This window comes from Rhinoderma darwinii, assembly GCF_050947455.1.
Source record: "Rhinoderma darwinii isolate aRhiDar2 chromosome 5 unlocalized genomic scaffold, aRhiDar2.hap1 SUPER_5_unloc_45, whole genome shotgun sequence".
In the NCBI taxonomy this organism is placed as follows: Eukaryota; Metazoa; Chordata; class Amphibia; order Anura; family Rhinodermatidae; genus Rhinoderma; species Rhinoderma darwinii.
The window spans coordinates 519868-534749 of record NW_027461804.1 but is presented as its reverse complement, the minus strand read 5'-3'; the positions used below and the strand labels follow the sequence as shown (position 1 = coordinate 534749).

General features: G+C 49.0%; 8 non-coding genes across 8 annotated transcripts; all 8 read right to left on the bottom strand.

The window, feature by feature from the left end:
• Positions 1 to 1069: 1069 nt before the first annotated feature.
• On the bottom strand, positions 1070 to 1260 carry LOC142694158 (U2 spliceosomal RNA). The gene has a single exon (XR_012862425.1). It is a non-coding gene; the product is annotated as a U2 spliceosomal RNA (small nuclear RNA).
• Positions 1261 to 2548: 1288 nt separating this feature from the next.
• Positions 2549 to 2739, bottom strand: LOC142694157 (U2 spliceosomal RNA). The gene has a single exon (XR_012862424.1). It is a non-coding gene; the product is annotated as a U2 spliceosomal RNA (small nuclear RNA).
• Positions 2740 to 4027: 1288 nt separating this feature from the next.
• LOC142694156 (U2 spliceosomal RNA) lies at positions 4028 to 4218 on the bottom strand. The gene has a single exon (XR_012862423.1). It is a non-coding gene; the product is annotated as a U2 spliceosomal RNA (small nuclear RNA).
• A 1309-nt stretch (positions 4219 to 5527) lies between these two features.
• LOC142694155 (U2 spliceosomal RNA) lies at positions 5528 to 5718 on the bottom strand. The gene has a single exon (XR_012862422.1). It is a non-coding gene; the product is annotated as a U2 spliceosomal RNA (small nuclear RNA).
• A 1288-nt stretch (positions 5719 to 7006) lies between these two features.
• LOC142694154 (U2 spliceosomal RNA) lies at positions 7007 to 7197 on the bottom strand. The gene has a single exon (XR_012862421.1). It is a non-coding gene; the product is annotated as a U2 spliceosomal RNA (small nuclear RNA).
• Positions 7198 to 8493: 1296 nt separating this feature from the next.
• Positions 8494 to 8684, bottom strand: LOC142693798 (U2 spliceosomal RNA). Its single transcript, XR_012862102.1, has one exon. It is a non-coding gene; the product is annotated as a U2 spliceosomal RNA (small nuclear RNA).
• Positions 8685 to 9976: 1292 nt separating this feature from the next.
• Positions 9977 to 10167, bottom strand: LOC142694151 (U2 spliceosomal RNA). The gene has a single exon (XR_012862419.1). It is a non-coding gene; the product is annotated as a U2 spliceosomal RNA (small nuclear RNA).
• A 4121-nt stretch (positions 10168 to 14288) lies between these two features.
• Positions 14289 to 14479, bottom strand: LOC142694150 (U2 spliceosomal RNA). The gene has a single exon (XR_012862418.1). It is a non-coding gene; the product is annotated as a U2 spliceosomal RNA (small nuclear RNA).
• Between the last annotated feature and the right edge of the window lie 403 nt (positions 14480 to 14882).

Here is a 14882-nt window from a genome sequence, read left to right as displayed (position 1 = left end):
AACGCCCAAATGCCCTGCTGCCATGCAGATAAACACTGGCAGCGGCAGCAAGTGCATGCCCACAGCCACCCCTTGTTCCTTCACACCTTGTATCAGCTGTAATCCAGTCCAGTCCAGTGCTGCCTGCTGAGCAGCACTGACCAACACTGCCTGGGCCCAGGCTTTTATCTCTGAGGCCCCATTATGATGTCAGAAAGCTGGCTCTGGAATCCTGAGGGCTCCACTATGACACGTGCAAAGTTCCGTCTGAACTTTATATAAGACGGTGAGGCTCAGTCAGTCACTCAGTGTTGCCTGAGAGGGCAACACTGCAACAGCCGGCCGCCAGGCTGTCTTTTTTTTGCACAGCTAGTTGCCTCCAGGAGGCCACAAGAGGGAGACAAGGGACTGCAAAATGGAAAATAGGCATCCACCAACTTTACAGACAACTTCTCCTTGCTCCTACAACCTCCATCCTTGCACAGTTTGTTATTCTTCTAGGTAACATAGTAACAAATCCAAATTGCTGCTCTCTTTGTAGGCAAGCAAGGCTTTGTTGCAACTGCAATTCTTACTTCTTCTTGAAATGTAGGGACGACAGTACATTCCATCACATCCATCTAGTGTACACAGGTAGGTCCATTGTGGCGGGCAGGCGAGCGGGCGGGCTGCTTTATTGGCTGTTTGCTGTTCCCCTACTCCACTCCACTATTTGACTGTTGTGCTGCATCAATCAATCAATCAATCAATCAATCAATCAATCAATCAATCAATCAATCAATCAATCAATCAGTGGCTGGCTCAGGTGCAGCTCTTTAACTTACCTAAAAGGGAGGGCGGAGAGAAGACAAGGAAGGTGAATGAGGTGTTCCAATGTGAAATGCCGGAAACACAGAAACACAGACGACACACAACAAGAGGTGGCAATCTATTCATTAATTGCATTTAATCAATGAGCTCATTATCACTCATGCATTGTCCAACAGGTGTTGAAATAATGGGATTAGAAGGGGAGATCCCTTCAGAAAGACAGAAACAATAGTAAAGACAAAAAACACTTTTGGAATCTGCTTTTAGTCAACACATAAGGAAAGGGTGCACCGGTCCTGGAAATACTGCAATACCAGGTCAATGCGTGGAGTGGACAGAGCAAGCTCTATTTCCATCTCCCTGTTCTAAAAATCCATTTAATATATGGTCCCCAGATAGGGGACGTATCAGATATTAAACTGATAAGAACAGATACTACACTTGATCTTAGCCAAAAGGCCGAGAAGCGATAACCCGAACGGGCCGCGCGTTGCCCGAGCCTGCCCGATACTGCTGTTCAGCCCTTGCAGCGATTCAGCCTACTTCTAGGCAATTCCATGGGGCCCTGCAGGCTCACACACTCACAGCTACACGGGAGGTGAATAAAGGCCGGAGAGGAAGCCAGACAGGATTTGCTTCTTTTGCTTGCACCACAATGCAGTGCTGAAAGAGGAGGAATCTACATAAAAACGCCTTCCTGGCAACGCCCAAATGCCCTGCTGCCATGCAGATAAACACTGGCAGCGGCAGCAAGTGCATGCCCACAGCCACCCCTTGTTCCTTCACACCTTGTATCAGCTGTAATCCAGTCCAGTCCAGTGCTGCCTGCTGAGCAGCACTGACCAACACTGCCTGGGCCCAGGCTTTTATCTCTGAGACCCCATTATGATGTCAGAAAGCTGGCTCTGGAATCCTGAGGGCTCCACTATGACACGTGCAAAGTTCCGTCTGAACTTTATATAAGACGGTGAGGCTCAGTCAGTCACTCAGTGTTGCCTGAGAGGGCAACACTGCAACAGCCGGCCGCCAGGCTGTCTTTTTTTTGCACAGCTAGTTGCCTCCAGGAGGCCACAAGAGGGAGACAAGGGACTGCAAAATGGAAAATAGGCATCCACCAACTTTACAGACAACTTCTCCTTGCTCCTACAACCTCCATCCTTGCACAGTTTGTTATTCTTCTAGGTAACATAGTAACAAATCCAAATTGCTGCTCTCTTTGTAGGCAAGCAAGGCTTTGTTGCAACTGCAATTCTTACTTCTTCTTGAAATGTAGGGACGACAGTACATTCCATCACATCCATCTAGTGTACACAGGTAGGTCCATTGTGGCGGGCAGGCGAGCGGGCGGGCTGCTTTATTGGCTGTTTGCTGTTCCCCTACTCCACTCCACTATTTGACTGTTGTGCTGCATCAATCAATCAATCAATCAATCAATCAATCAATCAATCAATCAATCAATCAGTGGCTGGCTCAGGTGCAGCTCTTTAACTTACCTAAAAGGGAGGGCGGAGAGAAGACAAGGAAGGTGAATGAGGTGTTCCAATGTGAAATGCCGGAAACACAGAAACACAGACGACACACAACAAGAGGTGGCAATCTATTCATTAATTGCATTTAATCAATGAGCTCATTATCACTCATGCATTGTCCAACAGGTGTTGAAATAATGGGATTAAAAGGGGAGATCCCTTCAGAAAGACAAAAACAATAGTAAAGACAAAAAACACTTTTGGAATCTGCTTTTAGTCAACACATAAGGAAAGGGTGCACCGGTCCTGGAAATACTGCAATACCAGGTCAATGCGTGGAGTGGACAGAGCAAGCTCTATTTCCATCTCCCTGTTCTAAAAATCCATTTAATATATGGTCCCCAGATAGGGGACGTATCAGATATTAAACTGATAAGAACAGATACTACACTTGATCTTAGCCAAAAGGCCGAGAAGCGATAACCCGAACGGGCCGCGCGTTGCCCGAGCCTGCCCGATACTGCTGTTCAGCCCTTGCAGCGATTCAGCCTACTTCTAGGCAATTCCATGGGGCCCTGCAGGCTCACACACTCACAGCTACACGGGAGGTGAATAAAGGCCGGAGAGGAAGCCAGACAGGATTTGCTTCTTTTGCTTGCACCACAATGCAGTGCTGAAAGAGGAGGAATCTACATAAAAACGCCTTCCTGGCAACGCCCAAATGCCCTGCTGCCATGCAGATAAACACTGGCAGCGGCAGCAAGTGCATGCCCACAGCCACCCCTTGTTCCTTCACACCTTGTATCAGCTGTAATCCAGTCCAGTCCAGTGCTGCCTGCTGAGCAGCACTGACCAACACTGCCTGGGCCCAGGCTTTTATCTCTGAGGCCCCATTATGATGTCAGAAAGCTGGCTCTGGAATCCTGAGGGCTCCACTATGACACGTGCAAAGTTCCGTCTGAACTTTATATAAGACGGTGAGGCTCAGTCAGTCACTCAGTGTTGCCTGAGAGGGCAACACTGCAACAGCCGGCCGCCAGGCTGTCTTTTTTTTGCACAGCTAGTTGCCTCCAGGAGGCCACAAGAGGGAGACAAGGGACTGCAAAATGGAAAATAGGCATCCACCAACTTTACAGACAACTTCTCCTTGCTCCTACAACCTCCATCCTTGCACAGTTTGTTATTCTTCTAGGTAACATAGTAACAAATCCAAATTGCTGCTCTCTTTGTAGGCAAGCAAGGCTTTGTTGCAACTGCAATTCTTACTTCTTCTTGAAATGTAGGGACGACAGTACATTCCATCACATCCATCTAGTGTACACAGGTAGGTCCATTGTGGCGGGCAGGCGAGCGGGCGGGCTGCTTTATTGGCTGTTTGCTGTTCCCCTACTCCACTCCACTATTTGACTGTTGTGCTGCATCAATCAATCAATCAATCAATCAATCAATCAATCAATCAATCAATCAATCAGTGGCTGGCTCAGGTGCAGCTCTTTAACTTACCTAAAAGGGAGGGCGGAGAGAAGACAAGGAAGGTGAATGAGGTGTTCCAATGTGAAATGCCGGAAACACAGAAACACAGACGACACACAACAAGAGGTGGCAATCTATTCATTAATTGCATTTAATCAATGAGCTCATTATCACTCATGCATTGTCCAACAGGTGTTGAAATAATGGGATTAAAAGGGGAGATCCCTTCAGAAAGACAGAAACAATAGCAAAGACAAAAAACACTTTTGGAATCTGCTTTTAGTCAACACATAAGGAAAGGGTGCACCGGTCCTGGAAATACTGCAATACCAGGTCAATGCGTGGAGTGGACAGAGCAAGCTCTATTTCCATCTCCCTGTTCTAAAAATCCATTTAATATATGGTCCCCAGATAGGGGACGTATCAGATATTAAACTGATAAGAACAGATACTACACTTGATCTTAGCCAAAAGGCCGAGAAGCGATAACCCGAACGGGCCGCGCGTTGCCCGAGCCTGCCCGATACTGCTGTTCAGCCCTTGCAGCGATTCAGCCTACTTCTAGGCAATTCCATGGGGCCCTGCAGGCTCACACACTCACAGCTACACGGGAGGTGAATAAAGGCCGGAGAGGAAGCCAGACAGGATTTGCTTCTTTTGCTTGCACCACAATGCAGTGCTGAAAGAGGAGGAATCTACATAAAAACGCCTTCCTGGCAACGCCCAAATGCCCTGCTGCCATGCAGATAAACACTGGCAGCGGCAGCAAGTGCATGCCCACAGCCACCCCTTGTTCCTTCACACCTTGTATCAGCTGTAATCCAGTCCAGTCCAGTGCTGCCTGCTGAGCAGCACTGACCAACACTGCCTGGGCCCAGGCTTTTATCTCTGAGGCCCCATTATGATGTCAGAAAGCTGGCTCTGGAATCCTGAGGGCTCCACTATGACACGTGCAAAGTTCCGTCTGAACTTTATATAAGACGGTGAGGCTCAGTCAGTCACTCAGTGTTGCCTGAGAGGGCAACACTGCAACAGCCGGCCGCCAGGCTGTCTTTTTTTTTGCACAGCTAGTTGCCTCCAGGAGGCCACAAGAGGGAGACAAGGGACTGCAAAATGGAAAATAGGCATCCACCAACTTTACAGACAACTTCTCCTTGCTCCTACAACCTCCATCCTTGCACAGTTTGTTATTCTTCTAGGTAACATAGTAACAAATCCAAATTGCTGCTCTCTTTGTAGGCAAGCAAGGCTTTGTTGCAACTGCAATTCTTACTTCTTCTTGAAATGTAGGGACGACAGTACATTCCATCACATCCATCTAGTGTACACAGGTAGGTCCATTGTGGCGGGCAGGCGAGCGGGCGGGCTGCTTTATTGGCTGTTTGCTGTTCCCCTACTCCACTCCACTATTTGACTGTTGTGCTGCATCAATCAATCAATCAATCAATCAATCAATCAATCAATCAATCAATCAATCAATCAATCAATCAATCAATCAGTGGCTGGCTCAGGTGCAGCTCTTTAACTTACCTAAAAGGGAGGGCGGAGAGAAGACAAGGAAGGTGAATGAGGTGTTCCAATGTGAAATGCCGGAAACACAGAAACACAGACGACACACAACAAGAGGTGGCAATCTATTCATTAATTGCATTTAATCAATGAGCTCATTATCACTCATGCATTGTCCAACAGGTGTTGAAATAATGGGATTAAAAGGGGAGATCCCTTCAGAAAGACAGAAACAATAGCAAAGACAAAAAACACTTTTGGAATCTGCTTTTAGTCAACACATAAGGAAAGGGTGCACCGGTCCTGGAAATACTGCAATACCAGGTCAATGCGTGGAGTGGACAGAGCAAGCTCTATTTCCATCTCCCTGTTCTAAAAATCCATTTAATATATGGTCCCCAGATAGGGGACGTATCAGATATTAAACTGATAAGAACAGATACTACACTTGATCTTAGCCAAAAGGCCGAGAAGCGATAACCCGAACGGGCCGCGCGTTGCCCGAGCCTGCCCGATACTGCTGTTCAGCGCTTGCAGCGATTCAGCCTACTTCTAGGCAATTCCATGGGGCCCTGCAGGCTCACACACTCACAGCTACACGGGAGGTGAATAAAGGCCGGAGAGGAAGCCAGACAGGATTTGCTTCTTTTGCTTGCACCACAATGCAGTGCTGAAAGAGGAGGAATCTACATAAAAACGCCTTCCTGGCAACGCCCAAATGCCCTGCTGCCATGCAGATAAACACTGGCAGCGGCAGCAAGTGCATGCCCACAGCCACCCCTTGTTCCTTCACACCTTGTATCAGCTGTAATCCAGTCCAGTCCAGTGCTGCCTGCTGAGCAGCACTGACCAACACTGCCTGGGCCCAGGCTTTTATCTCTGAGGCCCCATTATGATGTCAGAAAGCTGGCTCTGGAATCCTGAGGGCTCCACTATGACACGTGCAAAGTTCCGTCTGAACTTTATATAAGACGGTGAGGCTCAGTCAGTCACTCAGTGTTGCCTGAGAGGGCAACACTGCAACAGCCGGCCGCCAGGCTGTCTTTTTTTTGCACAGCTAGTTGCCTCCAGGAGGCCACAAGAGGGAGACAAGGGACTGCAAAATGGAAAATAGGCATCCACCAACTTTACAGACAACTTCTCCTTGCTCCTACAACCTCCATCCTTGCACAGTTTGTTATTCTTCTAGGTAACATAGTAACAAATCCAAATTGCTGCTCTCTTTGTAGGCAAGCAAGGCTTTGTTGCAACTGCAATTCTTACTTCTTCTTGAAATGTAGGGACGACAGTACATTCCATCACATCCATCTAGTGTACACAGGTAGGTCCATTGTGGCGGGCAGGCGAGCGGGCGGGCTGCTTTATTGGCTGTTTGCTGTTCCCCTACTCCACTCCACTATTTGACTGTTGTGCTGCATCAATCAATCAATCAATCAATCAATCAATCAATCAATCAATCAATCAATCAGTGGCTGGCTCAGGTGCAGCTCTTTAACTTACCTAAAAGGGAGGGCGGAGAGAAGACAAGGAAGGTGAATGAGGTGTTCCAATGTGAAATGCCGGAAACACAGAAACACAGACGACACACAACAAGAGGTGGCAATCTATTCATTAATTGCATTTAATCAATGAGCTCATTATCACTCATGCATTGTCCAACAGGTGTTGAAATAATGGGATTAAAAGGGGAGATCCCTTCAGAAAGACAGAAACAATAGCAAAGACAAAAAACACTTTTGGAATCTGCTTTTAGTCAACACATAAGGAAAGGGTGCACCGGTCCTGGAAATACTGCAATACCAGGTCAATGCGTGGAGTGGACAGAGCAAGCTCTATTTCCATCTCCCTGTTCTAAAAATCCATTTAATATATGGTCCCCAGATAGGGGACGTATCAGATATTAAACTGATAAGAACAGATACTACACTTGATCTTAGCCAAAAGGCCGAGAAGCGATAACCCGAACGGGCCGCGCGTTGCCCGAGCCTGCCCGATACTGCTGTTCAGCCCTTGCAGCGATTCAGCCTACTTCTAGGCAATTCCATGGGGCCCTGCAGGCTCACACACTCACAGCTACACGGGAGGTGAATAAAGGCCGGAGAGGAAGCCAGACAGGATTTGCTTCTTTTGCTTGCACCACAATGCAGTGCTGAAAGAGGAGGAATCTACATAAAAACGCCTTCCTGGCAACGCCCAAATGCCCTGCTGCCATGCAGATAAACACTGGCAGCGGCAGCAAGTGCATGCCCACAGCCACCCCTTGTTCCTTCACACCTTGTATCAGCTGTAATCCAGTCCAGTCCAGTGCTGCCTGCTGAGCAGCACTGACCAACACTGCCTGGGCCCAGGCTTTTATCTCTGAGGCCCCATTATGATGTCAGAAAGCTGGCTCTGGAATCCTGAGGGCTCCACTATGACACGTGCAAAGTTCCGTCTGAACTTTATATAAGACGGTGAGGCTCAGTCAGTCACTCAGTGTTGCCTGAGAGGGCAACACTGCAACAGCCGGCCGCCAGGCTGTCTTTTTTTTGCACAGCTAGTTGCCTCCAGGAGGCCACAAGAGGGAGACAAGGGACTGCAAAATGGAAAATAGGCATCCACCAACTTTACAGACAACTTCTCCTTGCTCCTACAACCTCCATCCTTGCACAGTTTGTTATTCTTCTAGGTAACATAGTAACAAATCCAAATTGCTGCTCTCTTTGTAGGCAAGCAAGGCTTTGTTGCAACTGCAATTCTTACTTCTTCTTGAAATGTAGGGACGACAGTACATTCCATCACATCCATCTAGTGTACACAGGTAGGTCCATTGTGGCGGGCAGGCGAGCGGGCGGGCTGCTTTATTGGCTGTTTGCTGTTCCCCTACTCCACTCCACTATTTGACTGTTGTGCTGCATCAATCAATCAATCAATCAATCAATCAATCAATCAATCAATCAATCAATCAATCAATCAGTGGCTGGCTCAGGTGCAGCTCTTTAACTTACCTAAAAGGGAGGGCGGAGAGAAGACAAGGAAGGTGAATGAGGTGTTCCAATGTGAAATGCCGGAAACACAGAAACACAGACGACACACAACAAGAGGTGGCAATCTATTCATTAATTGCATTTAATCAATGAGCTCATTATCACTCATGCATTGTCCAACAGGTGTTGAAATAATGGGATTAAAAGGGGAGATCCCTTCAGAAAGACAGAAACAATAGCAAAGACAAAAAACACTTTTGGAATCTGCTTTTAGTCAACACATAAGGAAAGGGTGCACCGGTCCTGGAAATACTGCAATACCAGGTCAATGCGTGGAGTGGACAGAGCAAGCTCTATTTCCATCTCCCTGTTCTAAAAATCCATTTAATATAGGGTCCCCAGATAGGGGACGTATCAGATATTAAACTGATAAGAACAGATACTACACTTGATCTTAGCCAAAAGGCCGAGAAGCGATAACCCGAACGGGCCGCGCGTTGCCCGAGCCTGCCCGATACTGCTGTTCAGCCCTTGCAGCGATTCAGCCTACTTCTAGGCAATTCCATGGGGCCCTGCAGGCTCACACACTCACAGCTACACGGGAGGTGAATAAAGGCCGGAGAGGAAGCCAGACAGGATTTGCTTCTTTTGCTTGCACCACAATGCAGTGCTGAAAGAGGAGGAATCTACATAAAAACGCCTTCCTGGCAACGCCCAAATGCCCTGCTGCCATGCAGATAAACACTGGCAGCGGCAGCAAGTGCATGCCCACAGCCACCCCTTGTTCCTTCACACCTTGTATCAGCTGTAATCCAGTCCAGTCCAGTGCTGCCTGCTGAGCAGCACTGACCAACACTGCCTGGGCCCAGGCTTTTATCTCTGAGGCCCCATTATGATGTCAGAAAGCTGGCTCTGGAATCCTGAGGGCTCCACTATGACACGTGCAAAGTTCCGTCTGAACTTTATATAAGACGGTGAGGCTCAGTCAGTCACTCAGTGTTGCCTGAGAGGGCAACACTGCAACAGCCGGCCGCCAGGCTGTCTTTTTTTTGCACAGCTAGTTGCCTCCAGGAGGCCACAAGAGGGAGACAAGGGACTGCAAAATGGAAAATAGGCATCCACCAACTTTACAGACAACTTCTCCTTGCTCCTACAACCTCCATCCTTGCACAGTTTGTTATTCTTCTAGGTAACATAGTAACAAATCCAAATTGCTGCTCTCTTTGTAGGCAAGCAAGGCTTTGTTGCAACTGCAATTCTTACTTCTTCTTGAAATGTAGGGACGACAGTACATTCCATCACATCCATCTAGTGTACACAGGTAGGTCCATTGTGGCGGGCAGGCGAGCGGGCGGGCTGCTTTATTGGCTGTTTGCTGTTCCCCTACTCCACTCCACTATTTGACTGTTGTGCTGCATCAATCAATCAATCAATCAATCAATCAATCAATCAATCAATCAATCAATCAATCAGTGGCTGGCTCAGGTGCAGCTCTTTAACTTACCTAAAAGGGAGGGCGGAGAGAAGACAAGGAAGGTGAATGAGGTGTTCCAATGTGAAATGCCGGAAACACAGAAACACAGACGACACACAACAAGAGGTGGCAATCTATTCATTAATTGCATTTAATCAATGAGCTCATTATCACTCATGCATTGTCCAACAGGTGTTGACATAATGGGATTAAAAGGGGAGATCCCTTCAGAAAGACAGAAACAATAGCAAAGACAAAAAACACTTTTGGAATCTGCTTTTAGTCAACACATAAGGAAAGGGTGCACCGGTCCTGGAAATACTGCAATACCAGGTCAATGCGTGGAGTGGACAGAGCAAGCTCTATTTCCATCTCCCTGTTCTAAAAATCCATTTAATATATGGTCCCCAGATAGGGGACGTATCAGATATTAAACTGATAAGAACAGATACTACACTTGATCTTAGCCAAAAGGCCGAGAAGCGATAACCCGAACGGGCCGCGCGTTGCCCGAGCCTGCCCGATACTGCTGTTCAGCCCTTGCAGCGATTCAGCCTACTTCTAGGCAATTCCATGGGGCCCTGCAGGCTCACACACTCACAGCTACACGGGAGGTGAATAAAGGCCGGAGAGGAAGCCAGACAGGATTTGCTTCTTTTGCTTGCACCACAATGCAGTGCTGAAAGAGGAGGAATCTACATAAAAACGCCTTCCTGGCAACGCCCAAATGCCCTGCTGCCATGCAGATAAACACTGGCAGCGGCAGCAAGTGCATGCCCACAGCCACCCCTTGTTCCTTCACACCTTGTATCAGCTGTAATCCAGTCCAGTCCAGTGCTGCCTGCTGAGCAGCACTGACCAACACTGCCTGGGCCCAGGCTTTTATCTCTGAGGCCCCATTATGATGTCAGAAAGCTGGCTCTGGAATCCTGAGGGCTCCACTATGACACGTGCAAAGTTCCGTCTGAACTTTATATAAGACGGTGAGGCTCAGTCAGTCACTCAGTGTTGCCTGAGAGGGCAACACTGCAACAGCCGGCCGCCAGGCTGTCTTTTTTTTGCACAGCTAGTTGCCTCCAGGAGGCCACAAGAGGGAGACAAGGGACTGCAAAATGGAAAATAGGCATCCACCAACTTTACAGACAACTTCTCCTTGCTCCTACAACCTCCATCCTTGCACAGTTTGTTATTCTTCTAGGTAACATAGTAACAAATCCAAATTGCTGCTCTCTTTGTAGGCAAGCAAGGCTTTGTTGCAACTGCAATTCTTACCAGTGGCGGACACAGACTGCAAAAGGCCCCTGTGCAGATAATGTGCCAGGGCCCCCCCGCCCCCCCCCCAATACCGACAAAGTTACCTAAACATATATATGCATATAAAAATAAACCTTACTAATAAAAATTATGAAGGAAGATTTATATTGTACATTTTATTACCAGTTTAGAACACAAGTAACACATTTTTTTCCGGGTTAAATTCTTATCTAAACTAAGTCCCTAAATGTGGGCAAAGAAAATGAAAAACCTATACTCACCTCCTCCGGCGCCTCCGTTCCCCCTCCGCAGCCCCTATCCCTTTCTGTGTTTACAAAGCTGCTGTGGTGACGCGCGGTCGATGGCACATGACCGCTGCAGCCAATCAATGCCCTCAACAGCGATTTGCTGTGGAACTACTGTCCTCAGCAGCACACCAATGAGGAGTTATTGGCAGCAGCGGTCACGTGCCATCGGCAGCGCGTCACCAGTGCAGCCTTGTACACTTGTAACACAGACCGAGACAGGAGGATGGGGGCTGCGGCGGGTGAACGGAGGCGAGGGAGGAGGTGAGTATAGTTTTTTTATTTTCTTTGCCCACATTTAGAGACTTAGGTTAAATTGAATCATTGAATATAACACAAAGCACTCATGCAACTGAGATGCAATAATTTAGATGATCTTATCATGCTTAGCTTACTGCACTGTTACCTATCAAGCAGGACTGAATCTCAAGATATCTACAGAGGGGGCTGTATGGCGTTATCTACAGGGGGGACTGTATGGCGCTATCAACAGAGGGGGCTGTATGGCGTTATCTACAGGGGGGACTGTATGGCGCTATCTACAGAGGGGTCTGTATGGCGCTATCTACAGGGGGGTCTGTATGGCGCTATCTACAGGGGGGACTGTATGGCGCTATCTACAGGGGGGACTGTATGGCGCTATCTACAGGGGGGACTGTATGGCGCTATCTACAGGGGGGACTGTATGGCGCTATCTACAGGGGGGACTGTATGGCGCTATCTACAGAGGGGGCTGTATGGCGTTATCTACAGGGGGGCTGTATGGCGTTATCTACAGGGGGCTGTATGGTGTTATCTACAGGGGGGACTTTATGGCGTTATCTACAGTGGGGTCTGTATGGCGTTATCTACAGGGGTTCTGTATGGCGTTCCCTACAGGGGGGGTCTGTAGGGAAAGTCATACAGCCCCCCCCTGTAGGGAACGCCATACAGACCCCCCTTTAGGGAACGCCATACAGACCCCCCTGTAGGGAACGCTATACAGCCCCCCCTGTAGGGAACGCTATACAGCCCCCCCTGTAGGGAACGCCTTACAGCCCCCCCCTGTAGGGAACGCTATACAGCCCCCCCCCTGTAGGGAACGCCATACACCCCCAATCACTCAAAAAAATGCGACCTACAGTGTGAAAAGACAAAAGACATGTATCCCCTATCCACAGGATAGGGGATACATGTGTGATCGCTGGCATTGATAGGGAGAGCGGGGGACCGAAAGTCCCCCGAAGTTCTCCATCACTCACCTCTGACTTCCGGTGTCTGCGCAGCTCAAGTGTGACCGGCGCTCCATTCATTTCTACGGAGCTGCCGACACAGACCCCGGAAGTCCGAGGTTTGTGATGGAGAACTTCAGGGGACTTTCGGTCCCCCGTTCTCCCTATCAATGCCAGCGATCACACACGTATCCCCTATCCTGTGGATAGGGGATACATGTCTTATGTTTAATGGCAGAGCGGGGAGATACTCCCTGCTCTGCCGTAGTGTTCCGTGGCATCGCGCTGTAGCAGCCATAGCGGCAGCTAGCGGAGATTCCGGCCAAGGTGGGGGCCCGTGCCGGCAGGTGACGCGGGCCCCCTCATGCCGCGGCCCCGTAGCAGCCGCTACGGCTGCTATAGCAGTAGTTACGCCCCTGTGTTAGGGGGAGTTCACACTGAGGTTTTTTTCGCGAAAAACGTCAGAAAGTGCCTCCCATTGAAATCCATGAAATTTTTCCTGCGAGCAGTAAAAACCGCATGCGGGAAAAAGAAGCGCAATGCCCTTTCTTCGGGCGTTTCTGTCTCTGACTTCCCATTGACAACAATGGCAGGCAGAAAATGCGTTTTTTGCTGCGTTTCCCTGCCCACGGCCCGATGGCCGAAAAACGCCACAAAAAAACGCAATGAAAAACGCGGGAAGTGTTCTACCGGCAGGTCAAAATATGCCTCAAAATTCCGGAAGGAATTATGAGGCAGATTTTTCTACATAAAAACTTCTCCCTTCTGACATGAACTTTTTAACTTCATCTACCTGTCCTCTGCAGTCTGCACGTCCTCCACTCGTCCTGTGTCTGTCCTCCGCTCATCCTATGAGTTCTCCGGCAGTCCTGACTGTACTGTCCAGCCGCCCGAAGTCTTACGTCGCACCGCCCCCTGTCCTCTCCCCTGCCTGAGCGCTCCTCCTACCACCAGCATCGCCGTCCTGTCCTATTCATCTGTGCCAGATTGGCAGTGCAGTGTAGCGGCTATCACCGGGCCCGGGCACCCGCCCCCTCCCTCCCGATTGGTAGTGCAGTGTGGCGGCTATCACCGGGCCCCCGCCCCCTCCCTCCCCTCATGCCTAGTGTTGTGATGCTACTAGGCATGAGGGGGCCCGTGCCGCCAGGCCTGGTACATAAAATGTAATGTGCCTGTCAGGGCGACACGGGCCCCCCCATGCCGCGGGCCCCGTAGCAGCTGCTACGGCTGCTACTGTGGTAGTTACGCCACTGAACGGGCCCCCTTCCCACGCGGGGCCCTTGTGCAGCTGCACCGGCTGCACATGCGGTATGTCCGCCCCTGATTCTTACTTCTTCTTGAAATGTAGGGACGACAGTACATTCCATCACATCCATCTAGTGTACACAGGTAGGTCCATTGTGGCGGGCAGGCGAGCGGGCGGGCTGCTTTATTGGCTGTTTGCTGTTCCCCTACTCCACTCCACTATTTGACTGTTGTGCTGCATCAATCAATCAATCAATCAATCAATCAATCAATCAATCAATCAATCAATCAATCAGTGGCTGGCTCAGGTGCAGCTCTTTAACTTACCTAAAAGGGAGGGCGGAGAGAAGACAAGGAAGGTGAATGAGGTGTTCCAATGTGAAATGCCGGAAACACAGAAACACAGACGACACACAACAAGAGGTGGCAATCTATTCATTAATTGCATTTAATCAATGAGCTCATTATCACTCATGCATTGTCCAACAGGTGTTGAAATAATGGGATAAAAAGGGGAGATCCCTTCAGAAAGACAGAAACAATAGCAAAGACAAAAAACACTTTTGGAATCTGCTTTTAGTCAACACATAAGGAAAGGGTGCACCGGTCCTGGAAATACTGCAATACCAGGTCAATGCGTGGAGTGGACAGAGCAAGCTCTATTTCCATCTCCCTGTTCTAAAAATCCATTTAATATATGGTCCCCAGATAGGGGACGTATCAGATATTAAACTGATAAGAACAGATACTACACTTGATCTTAGCCAAAAGGCCGAGAAGCGATAACCCGAACGGGCCGCGCGTTGCCCGAGCCTGCCCGATACTGCTGTTCAGCCCTTGCAGCGATTCAGCCTACTTCTAGGCAATTCCATGGGGCCCTGCAGGCTCACACACTCACAGCTACACGGGAGGTGAATAAAGGCCGGAGAGGAAGCCAGACAGGATTTGCTTCTTTTGCTTGCACCACAATGCAGTGCTGAAAGAGGAGGAATCTACATAAAAACGCCTTCCTGGCAACGCCCAAATGCCCTGCTGCCATGCAGATAAACACTGGCAGCGGCAGCAAGTGCATGCCCACAGCCACCCCTTGTTCCTTCACACCTTGTATCAGCTGTAATCCAGTCCAGTCCAGTGCTGCCTGCTGAGCAGCACTGACCAACACTGCCTGGGCCCAGGCTTTTATCTCT